The sequence below is a fragment of the Rhipicephalus microplus genome, chromosome 3 (genome assembly GCF_043290135.1).
Source record: "Rhipicephalus microplus isolate Deutch F79 chromosome 3, USDA_Rmic, whole genome shotgun sequence".
Classification (NCBI taxonomy): Eukaryota; Metazoa; Arthropoda; class Arachnida; order Ixodida; family Ixodidae; genus Rhipicephalus; species Rhipicephalus microplus.
This window is the reverse complement of record NC_134702.1, coordinates 102899081-102914192: the sequence shown is the minus strand read 5'-3', so window position 1 is coordinate 102914192 and position 15112 is coordinate 102899081. Positions and strand designations below refer to the sequence as shown.

General features: G+C 45.0%; 1 long non-coding RNA gene across 2 annotated transcripts in view; it reads left to right on the top strand.

Annotated features, from left to right (window-relative positions):
- LOC142803855 (uncharacterized) overlaps positions 1-15112 on the top strand; it is a 141242-nt gene that overhangs the window by 101579 nt on the left and 24551 nt on the right. For both annotated transcript variants that reach the window (XR_012894332.1, XR_012894331.1), the window contains exon 4: positions 7435-7512. This is a non-coding gene — a long non-coding RNA (uncharacterized LOC142803855). The remainder of the gene's footprint in view (positions 1-7434; positions 7513-15112) is intronic.

Here is a 15112-nt window from a genome sequence, read left to right as displayed (position 1 = left end):
CGGAGCTGCAGCGATCAGTTTCGCTCTTCCGTAGCAGGTCTGTGACGCATAAGTGACAGGTAGCGTTGTCTGAGCGATGGTGACCGATGGTTTGAGTAGGGTCGAGGACCGTCAGTGGTGTACCTTGGTGACGTCCTAGACGACGACGCCATTGCCCTGCCCATGATGTCATCTGGAGGGGGATCTCGGTGACAGTGGCGGGCGACGTGTCCAGCGATACCACAGGCGAAACAGATGGGCCTATTATCCGGCGTCCTCCAAGCGTCTGAGCGACGGTAAAATGGAGCTGAAGATCTCGCGTAGGGATACGGTGCGGCAATTGAGATTGTAGCACGACATAGGGTGGCATGGCAGGTTTCGCATATGGCATACGCTGTTTCGTAGGCCGAGCAGCGACGGCGGCGTACGTGAGAGGCGTAGTGACTGGTGGTTGCTGATGCATCGGCGGAAGGGCCTCAGCGACTTGGGTCCGATTGACGTGTTGGAGGTCCGGTGCCAAAGCTTGCGCGGGCTCATGTGTCAGTGGCAGCAGTGACAGCTGGCGCGCTACCTCTTCGAGGACGAAGTCCTTGATTGTCGAACGCAGCGGCTGCTGATCGGTAGGATGTGCAGCTAGGTGCAAGCTTGCGAGCGTGTCTGGCGTCGTGAGGGCTTGACGAGCAATTGCGCGCTGCCTACACAATTCATCGAAGCTTTGACAGAGGGAAACGAGTACAGCAATTGTGAAGGGATTTCTCGCGAGCAACATCTGAAAGGCGCCGTCGTCAATGCCTTTCAAAATGTGCCTGATTTTTTCTTCCTCAGGCATGGTTGAGTTGATGCGGTTGCAAAGATGCAACGTATCTTCAATGTAGCCCGTGTAGGTCTCGCATGGTTGCTGCGCACGGTGACGTAAACGGTGCTCGGCTTGAATCTTGAGTGCCGCAAGTCGTCGGAAGACGTCCGTAATAGCAGTCTTGAATGCAGTCCACGTAGTAATGTCAGCTGCGTGGTTATTCAACCACAGTTGCGCGGTGTCCGCAAGGTAGAACGTGACATAGCCCAGCTTATTTGGGTCGTCCCATTTTAGGGGCGAAGCTCCTTATAGCGGCAACCGTTCATCCCCCGTAGTATGTAATAAGTATAACATTTTGGCCTCCAAGGTGGTGCCGGTGAGAGACTTCTTCTGTGCGTTGTTGAACAATAAAAATAGTGCTCAATGTACATATCAATGGCTGCTAATGGGGAATGAGAGACAGGAGCATTCGGCTTTTAGTTAACGCGCAGGCTGCGATCACCATTAGCAGCCATTGGCACGTACATTGAGCACTATCTGACAAGAAAGGGTTGCTACGTTATACTCGCTGGGTGTAACCTCCTTAGCTTTAGAAAGGTTTAGCAAGCGTTGAGCCGCAGTGCCATGAATACAATGAGCTTGTATATACCACGAATGAACTCGAGGTGGTTAAAAATGGGAAGTAGATATGAAGCGCAAGCCGTAAGAAAGTAAAAGCCGAATTCTCCGCCTCTCATTTCCTATTAGCAGCCATTAGCATGTACATTGAGCACTATCTATCTGAAAACGTTTGCTACGTCATACTCGCTGGGCGTAACCTCCTTGGTTTTCGAAAGGTTTAGCGAGCGTTCGGCCGAAGTGCCATGAATACAGTGAACTAGTACATACCATGAACTGAATGGACTGAATGGCGTCGAGTCCTCTACTCAATCAATAGTCACCATGGTACCACAAGGCTCAGTTATTTGACCCACTCTTTTTTCCCTGTACATTAACAATTTTCCCTCCATCCTACTATATTCAGAAGCTTTAATGCACGCAGACGATACGGCACTAATCTTTGTTGGTGACAGCTTAAGAGACATCGAAGATAAAATTAACGAAGAGTTACAGAGAGTACAAGTATGATTTAAACGAAACCACCTTAATATCAACACAGAGAAAACTAAATACATGGTCTTTCATTCTAGGAAAAAAGAACTTGAATTTGCAGGTTTTAACTTGGTTTTAGATACGGCACTGCTACAGTCAGTAGCCTCGTTTAAGTACTTAGGCGTCATGTTTGACTCGGACATGAACAGGAAATCGCATATAGGAAAGACATGCTCCAAGCTAGCATATGGGTGTCACACGCTACTAAATGTCCGTGAATGTTTTGGCGCATTGATTTTGTGCATCCTATATTTTGCATTCGTGCACAGTGACTTGAGCTACTGTATAGCATTGTGGGGCAGTACATATAAAACTCATTTGAAATGTATTAGCCGCCTGCAAAAGAGGGCAGTCCGGATCATTACATACTCAAACAGGACGGATACTGCAAAACCACTGTTTCAAATGATGCGTGTACTTCCACTAGACTCTGTTCACGTGTCTAGTGTTGCTGATATAGTGCATGGAATAATAAAACGTAATGACCCATTCCCATTAAGCACCTTTACGTTACCCGCGCGCTGTACAAGAGCTGCAGCGAATCACTGTTTTAATAAACTGGTAGCCAGAAATACCTACGGTCGAAGGCTCATAGAATTTCACGGCGCTCTCATATGGAATGCGATACCGACTGATGTGAAAGAGGCTAGAAATTTTTCATTGGCCATGAAGCATGCACTTCTTGCGAACTTTCTAAATAATACGTCTACATAGTCATTTAATATTATTATTAATATTGATATTATTATTATTATGCTATTATTATTCTGTGATATAAGTAGCTATGTTCTGCGCTATGTTTCTTTGTATAGTTCAATCATGTGTTTTTGTTTTTGTTTCTATTTTAAACATTGTATCCAGTTTGATGTCCTTTGTCGCTGTGTAAGCGCTTGCGCAATTATGTAGGTATGTCACACAATTGGTCCCTCTGTTAGCCAGTTAGGCTACGGAACCAAACAAGTGTTTGCGAAGTTTTTTGTTACATGGATGTGAAAGTTACAATAAAAAAAACTCGAGGTGGTTAAATAGGACGTGGACCCGAAGCGCAAGCCGTAAGAAAGTGTGCGTGTGCCACCTCTCATTTAGTCCTTGGAATGTCCGCTCGATGGCGGTGCTTCTATATGAGGAATATATGATGAAAAGATGCGAGATGGTGGTACTTGGATTGTTGAATAGATGGACGAACGGACACATAGACAGATGCATGGATGGACGCATGAACGGAAGCAGGGGCGGCTGCATGGATGAACGCAGGGACGGACGCACAAACAGACGCACGCACGGACGAGCTGATGGACTCATGGACAGTTTACACTGACGGACGCGTGGACGGACGAAAGCAAGAACGAATGGACGGCGAATTCTTCGCCCCACTCTCCATCATTCACTCCGTGGATATGCTGCCATTTTTGTTACTTGCGCCGACTTTGTCGTACCTCGCCAACCAATCTTTGACGTCCGACTGAGTGGAGCCAGTGAAGATAGGAGGGTCTCGTTGAGGATACACGGTGCCGCAAGTGACATGGATGGTCGAAGGTCCCACCTGGAGAGGCGTCTCGGTGGCCATGTTCGTGTCACGTAGAGGGGGAAGCTTACGGGAGCGAAGTTCCAGGTTTGTACGGGAGTCCACACACCTACACCAGATTTCACGCAGTTTATTTACGTACAGACCTACTGGAAGGCCAAGGAACGCCAGAAGAGCGAGGAACGCCAGAAGAGCGAGGAACGCCAACAGGCCGAAAATACAAAACAAACGCAAGCTCGGGTCGCGCGTGTGCACCAACGCTGTGCTTGCTTGCTTGCTTGTTTCTTTCTTTTGTGGCTCTCACCCACTAAGGGGGATTGGCCAAGAAGCCGGTGGTTAATGCAAGTAAATACCTATAGATTTTCTAGAATAGGGGAATATGATTACTGTGTTTTGACTGTGAAATTAATTTGGTGCAATGTCAGAAAAAAAAGAAAAAAAGGGGGGGGGGAGAAATAATAGAATTTGTTGAATATCTGTGGTGGAATCGTTATATGAAATTCTCCTGAAAGTTGAATTATTGCAGTGTATCAGCTAAATAATAAGTGGTAGTGTGACTAGTAAAATTCGAGAGCTGATCGCTGACTCAGCAAGGTAATCTTCTTGTGTTATATATGAATTCGCAGAGAGCCCCGTCGATGTTCCTGTCGCTGTGTCCCAATGAAATGGCCCCAAAAGACAAAATATTGGGAGTATTAAGTGATATTCCTAATTTTCTGAATAAAATTTCGAAGCAGTTTTTTCTTTGATTTTTGAATCGGTGACATGTGCCTTGCCGTTTCTTGCTACTGCATCGTCGTTCGCATAGTTCCCTACAAAATCAACAAACCATGTGTTGTGCTTCCTGTCATCACTCACGTAGTTCATTAATCACCTCGGCGAAAGTAGGGTCTCAAACAACACACACGCAGACACTACCGTAAATATAAACAGCAATAATAGATGCCTATGAGACGAAATAAAAAAAAAACACGTAGAAACTTTCAGCTGCAGACGAAACACCATCAGCTGTACGTTCAGCTGCCTGGATACGACTGTTGCCAGAATTGAAGCGGGGGTTTCACTAACTCTGCCGGCTCAAGGCTCATTACAAACCACGCTACCACACTAAATGTATGTATTTTGCTGTGATGTCAATTTATAAAGAAGAATAACTAAGAAGAGCGTTCATTACTTACACAAGGATAGGCATTTCTTAACCAAAATTACGAATACTCTTGTTATCAGGCGCTTTTCTCGGCCCATGCAGTTCAGTCAAGCGGATGGAGCATTTCAAAGGCCTCCCTTGGCGAAGGAAGTGTGGAGGAGCGTTCATAAAACGCAGCGGCTCCTTTAGTGGAGGAGCATGCTCCACCTTGACTTCGTCAAGTCGAAGGGAGCTCTTGAGTGAAGGAGCGTTTGTGAACACGGGCTATAGCTTTCGTTTGACGTTGAAGGCAATGCTTGTCCTTCATTCAATAAATAGGAATAATAGAGATGAAATCAGAAGAACAAAAGGACGTGGGCCGAGCACGTAGCACGTTGCCAGGATAACCACTAGTCATCAAGGGTAACTGACTAGATTGCCAGATAAGGCAAACGCACGCAGGTGAGACAGAAAGTAAGAATTTCGCAGGTAGCAGAAAGCACAAGACTGGCTTGATCGGCGGATTATGAGAGAGGCTTTTGGCGAGCAGTGGGAGTAGTCAGGCTGATGATGATGATGGTGGTGATGATGATGAGGATGATGATGATGACGATGCACAATTAGGCATTCCCAAACCTTACCCAACTGCGCAACGTTCACGCAATACACCCTCCCCCTCCCATTCGGCGATGCCTTAACTTTAGTATCCCCCCAAGAAAATACAGGCCGGATTTTTTCCATTCCATTGTGCAGTACACGAAATTTGCAGGAAACTTGGTACAATAACTGAATAGCCAGAGCTCATATGAACTTTATATGGTGTCAGAGTTCAAATGAATGGCATCTTTTTCACATTATGAGGGTATTATACTTTGCAGTATTTGAAATGCAAAGACAACGTGGCGTGGTTAGCACTGCATAGACAAGAAAGCCAGCTATGACTCCAGTTTTTTTTGATATTGCTCTAAAATTTTGTTTCTCAAAAGTGTTTCAGGTGTAACTCACCGAAAATATACACAGAAATAGTTAAAGCTGTGGTCCTGGAGAAAATTCATAAAACACTTTATATAGGTTATCTTGTGTGCTTCAGGTATCTATGCAATCCCCGAAGTTAGACAGTGCTTCATTTAGGTTGAAGGCATATTTGGCTTAAACGGGCCGGACCGGGCCGAGCCCAAACTTTTCGAGCCCGGGCAGGGTACGGGCTGTATTTAAAAACCCCGGGCTGGGCTCGGGCGGGCTAGTGCACAGATCTTTCGGGCTGGGCCGGGCTAAGGCCAGTAAAGTCGGCTCGTGCAGTGCTGTAATCATCGGTACATCGACGGCCGTACAGCGTTTTTCCTGTGGAGCCTCAGATCATTCAAAATGAAGTCGGCGGCACACTCGCCCAGACATTTTTCAGCCATCTTCTAGTCCATGGGTTTTCCCTGTTGTTCTTGTAAAGAAAAAGGACAACCAACAGTTTGCGATTCTGTGTCGACTATTGACATATGAACCAGATTACTGAAAAATACATCTATCCGCTACCGCGCTTTGACCACGCCCTGGATTGCCTTCATGACGGTAAGTGTTTTCCCTTCATCGGACCTTCGATCAGGGTACTAGCAAATTGCTGTCGACTACATGAACCACGAGAAGACTGCTTTTGTGACCCGTGATGGTTTTTACCAGTTCAAGGTCTTGCCATTCGGATTATGCAATGCTCCAGCCACCTTCAAGCGAATGATGGACTCTCTGAGAAGTAGTGAAAATTGGGCGAGTTGGTAACGATTCTTTTTAGGGGCGAAGCTCCTTAGAGCGGCGCCCGTTCGTCCCTCGTTTTCGTAGTAGTAGTCGTAGTGTATAACCAGTCTTACGTTTTGACCTGCAAACTGGTGCCGGTGGGAAATTTCTCCTGTGTGTTGTTGAACAATAAACGATTCGCAGCATGCGCGTTAACTAAAAGCCGAATTCTTCTGTCTCTCATTCCCCATTAGCAGACATTGGCATGTACATTGAGCATTATCTCACAAGAAAGGGTTGCTACGTTATACTCGCTGGGCGTGACCTCCTTGGTTTTAGAAAGGTTTAGCGAGCATTGGGCCGCAGTGCTACGAATACGGTGAACTAGTATATACCATGAACTCGAGGTGGTTAAAGGTGGGAAGTAGACCCAGAGCGCAAGCCGTAAGCAAGCGTGCTTGTGCCACGTCTCATATTGTCCTTGTAATGTCCGCTAGATGGCGGTGCTTCTATATGGGGAATATATGATGAAAAGATGCGAGATGGTGGTACTTGGAGTGTTGAATAGATGAACGAATGGACACACAGACAGATGCATGGACGAACACACGGATGGCTGCACGGACGGCTGGACGCATGGACGGACGCAGGGGTGGATGCATGGACGAACGCAGGGATGGACGCACGAACAGACGCTTGCACGGACGGGCGGATGGACACATGAACGGTCACACAGACGGATGCATGGACGTACGGAAGCAAGAACGAATCGACGGACGGATGATTCGCCCCACTCTCTATTATTCACTCGGTGGATATGCTGTCATTTTTTAAAATGTAAACATCGCAAAAAATGAGGACAGGGAAGTAGGAAGAGAAAGGACCAGCACTGACTTTCAACTGAAAAAAAGAATGTAGAGACATCATATATACAGTTATTCGCACATGCTCTTGCATGGCCAGAAAACTAAACAAACTAAATAAACTAAAACAACTGCTGTAAAGACGAGGCATCTTGTCCTAACATAAGTCAATCAAAATACATAAGTCAACCCAAAATACGCTGTATTTTGCATTTTACTCTGGTGAAAAGCAAGATACATTCTTAGACATATTAAGGTTACGTGTTTGCAGGGATCGTCACCGTCGAATCCTCGTCCAAGCTGTACAGATGAACAGGGAGCAAAGCGTAAAGATGGGGAATGGTGCTTGGTAAGTACGCGCATCAAATAAATAAATAAATAAATAAGTAAATAAATATATATATATATATATATTCATTTATATATATATATATATATACATATATATATTTATATATATTGTAAAGTAAAATTTTGAATAGTGCACAACGAGTGGATTTTGATAGAGATATGTTGAAGATTTTAAGATTTAACACTATTTTATAAGTGGTCTATTTAATGAGTTGTGCCTTTTCGATAAGTGGCTGATAAGCCTGATCGAAAAATTCAGCAGATCCCAGGTGCCTTTGGAATCGAGGTTATGCGATGCATGCGGAGGGAAGGTGACCATGTTTAATATTTTTATTGAGTAACAGGTCTTAAAATGACGTTAAGTATGTTACACACACAGACATATGTTGAGTAATTGTAGATGTTTATGTAATTAGTTGTATGCACTTGCGCAACGTTGCCAACAAGATGATGAACATAAGCTACACAAGAAGCGATAAGCTGAAATCACGCAATGGTGCTCGCATGAATGGTAGCCCTGGACACTGCTGCGCTAATCAACTTGAGCGCAGGGCACCTAACTACAACTGATAATAACCCGACGTGACGGTTCTATAATAGGAGTACATATGTATTATTTATACAATTGAATAGCCAGCATTGCAACCACAAACGACGTTTCGGGAGCATAAAGTTTTATTTGAGAAGTAGTTCCGAGGGCTAGCGCGGCTCTGTCGTAGAATGCTTGATTGCCAGTCAGAAAGCTTGGGTTCCGTTCCTCCCTAAGCTCTGACGTTATATTTTTTCAATCATTGGATCGACGCTGTCAATGTCTGGTTTTTCTCGACACCCTTGGGTTAAAATTGACCGTGTCTGTTCTCATCGTTCCTGGGTAGATCCTGTTGGGTATTGCGCGTCTCGGCTTTTGGTTGCGTCTACGCAGAGCTTATACACGAAGCAGAGTGGGCGACGGTGAGTTGAGGGAAGATTTATGTTGGAATGACGAAGACCCACACTGGCACTGTGGGGCAGACGCGCTTGTTAGACGAGAGAAGCGGAGAAAGCAACAGAGCAAACTTCTAGAAAAAAAAAACAGAATTCATTCTTCAATCAAAGAAATATCATTCGTTCAACCCTTGGTGGAACACAGATTGTTCACGATATTATAATAGAAGGAAAGCAGCCTGGACAAGCTCACTACATAACAACTGTCCGAAAAACTGGAGCGACTGTAAATTCTAACGAGCCCCATTCGAACACACAGTAGGTAAAGCAAAACAGCACACGAAACTAAACGGTACGATTATCTATCTGAAGCCATAAATAAGAGCACGCTTTTCGAATTCCTTCCTTGTAGAAAAATCCCCCTTATTCCGAACATATATTCATCACTTTTTACCGATGAAAAAACCAAACAAATGCTAAACGGTATAGAGAATGGTGTAGCAAACAGATTCTCATTTTTCCTATCACTTTACACTAAATGTAAAACACACAGTGGTGATTTCAGTGAGGTATAAATGCCTGAGCCGGCCACGATATGCAATAACTTCCAAATTATACTCTAGGCGGGGATGAAATAACTGAACAATGTTAAAAAATCATTCTCAATGAGGATCGTGATATTTTATTAACTATAATTAATCATTGTATAAAATGCTTATGGATTTCTCATAGTTGGACAACTGCTAAAGTAATTCCAGTTCTTAAAAACATCTGCGCACGATACACCCTGGACCATTGTGCTAGCTTCTAATTTGGTTAAGTTAGTAGAAACGTTTAATTATGCTCGTCTCAATAAATTTGTAGAAAACAAAAGGATTCTGAGCCTCCCCCAAATTTGTTCTCGACCTGGACGCTCTATTTGGCATACCTATGTGGACTTGTATAGCCGAATTAAACTAGCGCGCCGTCGCAGACAAGTAGCAGCTCTGGTAACATTGAATATCTCAAAAGACCAGATGGTGCAGAACATAACATATTATTGTATCCATTAAAATATTATGGCATTCTAAATATATGATAAGGTTGTTTGGGGAGCTTTTAAGCTGAAGAGTGATTTATTGCTCACTAAAAGGCCACTCCTACTATATACATTAACAGACACGAGGAGTTCTGCAGGGGGCAGTCACTTCGCCTCTTCTCTTTAATATATTACTAAGCACCATTCCCAGCCATGATAGAGTATACAAGTATGTATATGCAGACGACATGTCCTTTTTCGCTTCAGATACGCATATTTATTTTACACTCGCTTACAATCGTATATGTGTGCCATTGAAGATTGGTTACAGGGCTATTTATTATTGTTTTACATTAAAAAAGCCCAATTATTCTTTTCCCTTTGGATAAGACAGTTCTTGTCAGATTAACTTGCAACCTGCAGATTAAACCACAAGAGGACTCAGTACAATATACGGTAGTCATTTAAAATTGCAAGTTTCCATGGAATTCACACATTGAATACATAGCCAAGAAAGGAGCATGGGTGCTAGGAGTCTTACGAAGGCTATGCAGCAGTCAATCGGGGATGCGGATAGTTTCATCAGATATAATATACATAATGTACGTATTCGTGGTTTTATAATTGGGATGTGTTTTATATTCGGGTGCACCAGCTTATTATTTCGTTCTCTGGTGCACCTGGAAAGGGAGGCCCTCAGGCTATGCCTTGGATTACCGCAATTCATTGCCAATAATTTTCATTACTTAGAGGCATGTTTGCCCTCTCTTGTGCACATTTAAAATACTAACGGTACAAACATTTCTGAACCTTTATGAGTGCCCTATAAAACCTAAAATATTGTTATGTACCAGCCAGCGTTATTTTTTTATCTCATTGGCCTCGGTTTCAGACTCCACAAGTTGGATACCCACAATCAATTGTCGGTCAATCAGATAAGGCACAATCTGGAAATTATGCTGACGATATAAATCCAAATCATGCAAAAAAAATATTGACACATTTATAAATGGCTATCTCCAACAGCATTTAGAAGAGGTAAATATAATAAATATTTTAGCTACAGATGACTCGAAATCTTAAGAGAAATCTGGCATTAGTATTTTCTCTGAGACCTTCAACTGGTCCTTCTCACTAAGATTATCAAGTTTCTTGTCAATATTTTCGGCAGATTTTATGGCGGTGAGTATGGTATTAAAAAAGCTCAGGCCGCCAGCGTAAAGTGTGGCCATACTTACTGATTCTTTATCTTCATGCTCGGCGCTCACCTCCAATAGCGACTTGTATTTATGATGCACGTTTCATTTTCTGGTCCCAACTCAAATAACTTCATTTTGATTTATCTCGGTACCGGGACACAAAAAAAGAAAAATGGATAAAATGGCGTAGCTCAGGCGAAAGCCGTTCTCATTGGTCCGGTACTTTCAATACTTTCCACATCAGCAGTTATAATACGTGACAGATTTCGAAGACAAGCCATAAATGAAGACTCTGGTAAAACATTATTCACTCACCTAAAGGAACATCCAGGCATTTTCTTCCCTTGGCGTAGGAAGTTCTGGTGACACGCAACAAAGTTATATTTACGAATTTACACAGTACAGTTCCAAAACCTAATTACTACAGCCATACAACTGGCCTGACTCCTTCACCTTTTTGCTCAATTTGCAGCCATAAAGCTGGCCCGGCTCCTTCACCTTTTTGCTCATTTTGTAACTAGCATGAAACAATTCGGCATTATTATTTATTGTGTAGTCACTTCAAGACACTGAGGAAAAACATTCTTAAAGCGACTTTTATTTGAATCAGATTGGACTTCATTATTTCTTATGTTCTCTCTTGGGGAGCCTCCTCATTAGGTCAATGTCACCGGCATATCTGTTAGGCTGTAGAAAGATTCTTAATCAAATCAAGGTGGTTTTGATTGCAAATCCCTCAGTTATTAAAAGTTGATTTTTTCTAGTCATTTTAAAGTTTATTAGATTTAACACTAATATGTGATCCACTATCTAAGTAACTGTTTCTTAGCCAATCTGCAAAAGTCACCGTAAGCCATGCTTTTAGGCCATCATCGTCATCATCATCAACAGACGGCCCAGGAACAGGTGTTGTCTCTCTGTTTCTCGTCATCGCAATGACGTAGTCCGACAAGTGAACGTATCCATGAAGCCACCTGTACGTGTCCTCACGGATTGTCGGCAGCGGAAACTTATCCATCAAGAAACGCCGTTCACGCTTCCTTGGCGATGGCGTCCCGACCGCCACTTCAACTGCTTATCAGACCACCAGCGGATGGCGTTCATGCCTCCCCAGGGATTCTAGGCCATCACCTAAGGCCACCACGTCACCATTGCGCGGCAGGGATCTGCATGAGCTCCTCTACTTTTGAAAAGCCGCTCACGCTTACGTTGGCCTACATTCCCGTTGCAGGACTTTGAAAATATACTAGCCGCCAAGGAACGCCGTACAGGCTTCCCTGCTCGTGAATCTCAGAGGCGTGAGTTTTACCTTTACTACTTACTCGGAGACCATCATCCCCAACTATTCGAGCTTCACACCCGACTAACCCGTGGAGCTATGGCGTGCCATCGCGTGACTCCCAGCCACGATCAACGACAGCGTGGAGCTATGCGCTACTTCCTAATAATGTGCCGGAATTGAACGCCAGAACGCGGAATTGAATGCAGTAATCACAACACTTTGAGGCCATCTCAGCCGAGAAACGCTGAAACCTCTGCTGCACCCTCGTGCAGCTCCTATGCCCGCTGAGCTCTTTCGCGTTGGCGATTTTTGCTTTCCTACATGCTTGCCCATCATCGTCATCCATCTATGAACTGTCGGAATTCGACGAATCGCAGAGCGGTAACCGACAGCTTCGTGGCAACCATCATTGCAGTAGCGGTGCGTGAGGCCTGGACTGAGCCTCAGAAATGAACTGTAGCCATACACCGCCTTCGGGGAGGTGCAAATGTGGGGCACCAGTAATAAGGCATAAGGCGTCAGTCCTGGGTGGAGTCAAGCAATAAGCTTATAGCTGCCTTTGGACCATTTTTACCCCCTCACTGTTACCACCTAGGCTACCCTGACCTCAAATGAGGATGAATCAATAGAGGCGTTCCCACTCGACTCAGCAGTTGTGCCTTGAAGTTTACCATTCCAGCAATCAGACGGTTTGTCGATACCGGAAGCAAGTTCATCGCAGACAGATGCCACTACTCAAGACAGACCTCGTCAAGGGCATTGCTCCAATGAAATAGCCGCAGATAATCCTCTCGACTGTGCTACATTCTATTTAACGAACGCGCCCACTTTCGAACACCAAGCCCACATAGAGCACCAGTTGGGAGGTGAATCAGAGCCCTCCCACCCCGTGACAGAAATCTTTTCTGCCTCAACAAATTTCCCTAGTAACATCACTGGAAGAGGTCAAACCATTCCGCTTACAGCTCAGCTGAATGAGTCAGCGCCAGAATAACCATTACCAGGGCAAGTACAGACACGGGCATCTCCCATCTTGTATGCGCGGACAGTGATTGTGCTGGTCCCTGGGCTCACTGACCAAGATGATTAGCAGAAAGTTAGCGCCCCAGATATAAGCAGAAGCCTCTGCAACGAATGCTTCACTGAATGTCTCGCCACAGGTACCAAGAGCAACCTTGAACTATGTTTTCCGACACACATCGCAGAAGTTTCGTGGCCACTCTCAACGTCTGCCAAGAAACCCAGCGTGCCTTATGGGATGTCCTTTCGGCAACCCTCGTCCAGTGTTCTACTTCTCTTGTTCATTCCGCAGCCCATCCGAGGCCTCCTGTGTATATGTAGCAGCAGCCCACAAAGAGTCCCTGCATGGCTGAGACCGACCACAGTGATTCAGCCAGTCTTGACCGCCTGATACACTTGTGGCAGCCTCCGGCACCCAATTTCAGCGTAGCAGAGGCCAACCTCCATAATCCAGCTAGTAATTACCTCCAGATATACTTCTGGCAGATACCCAGACCAAATCACAACATGGGCGACTGCTGCGGCCGCAAAAGGGCAGCCAATGTCAGCCGCCTCTGTCTTCAGCACTTTTGCTAGACGTGTTGTGGCTTGCAATTAGATGACCTCCCAGGCACATTTAATTTCCTCCACCAGAGGCTATAGAGCAAGCCATCTATCTATCTATCTATCTATCTATCTATCTATCTATCTATCTATCTATCTATCTATCTATCTATATATTTATCCATCTATCTATCTATCTATTTATCTATCTATCTGTCTGTCTGTCTGTCTGTCTGTCTGTCTAAACACTTACGTTTTGTGCAAGAGAGAGAGAGAGAAATAACGTTTATTGCACCTGTCTAGAACGACGGGGGAGGAGGCTTCGGTCTCTGCCCCCAATCATCCCCCTAGCCATCAGCCGGAATCCCTTGGGACTCGGCGGCGGTCAGGGCGAGACCCATGACTTGACGCTGTTCTTCGGCCTCACGGCTGTGTAGTAGGGCCTCCCAGGATTCTACGTTTCTACTTGGATCATTGTAAGATGGGCAGATCCATACCCTGTGCACTAAACCCGCAGTGCTGTTGCAGTGCGCACATCTGGAGTTGAACACTTCCGGGTGCCTTTCACTGAACAGGTGAGGGTTTGGAAACACCCCGCTTTGCAATTTTCGCCTCATAATTTTCTCCTTTTTGCTCAGCTGTTTAGCTGCCTCTGGATAAATCTTATGGTGGAGTTTATAGTGTGCGGTGATTTCATGAAACGTTCGTATTTCGTCTCTTGTGGAGAGGGGCTGCTCGCGCGAAGGCGGCGGGTCAGCGTCGATCGACCGGAAAGTGAGCCTTCGGGTGATCGCGTGTGCCTTCTCATTGCCCTTCAGACCTTGATGGGCCGGGGACCATACTAGTGAGATTAGCTCTGCGGGTACTGGTCCTTGTTTTAGAATTTTGGCGGCTGTAGCAGAGATCCTGCCCATATCGTAGTTTTTAATGGCTGACTTAGAGTCACTAACAATCACTCGTGTGCCTTTTTGAGCTATTGCCAAAGCAATCGCAAGCCCTTCTGCCTCTTTGGTAGTTGTGTTCTTTGAAGTGCAGCACGAGACCAGATTCCCGCTCTCGTGAACCACTACCGCTGTGTGTGCTCCCTTTCTTTCGTATTCCGCAGCGTCCGTGTAAAGCACGCCAGATCGACCTTCAAGTTTCGCCTGCAGGGAAACAGCTCTAGCTTTGCGTCTGCTTTCATAAACCGGATGAATGTTTTTCGGCAGCGGTATAATTTTCAGTCTTGCCCTAGTTGATTTAGGTATGCTAGCGGTCTGCCTGGAACACTCCGTGGGCTCGAACTCCAAGCGCTTCATGATTTTCCTCCCGGTTCTACTTCTCAGAAGTCTTTGGTGCTGTGACATCATGGCAGCTTCTATTAGTTCATCTAATGTGTTGGAGACACCAAGCCCAAGAAGTTAAACCGTAGATGCGTTCAGGGAAGCCCTAGCGCAGTCTTGATGGCTTTCCTTATAATGGCTTCAATTTTATCTTTTTCTGCTCTACTTAATTTAAGATAAGGGGCAACGTATAGTACAGGGCTTATCACGAAAGCTTGAACTAATCCTAAAAGATTGGCTTCCTTCATCCTCGCATTCTTGTTAGAAATGCGCTTAAACAGGTGGCACAT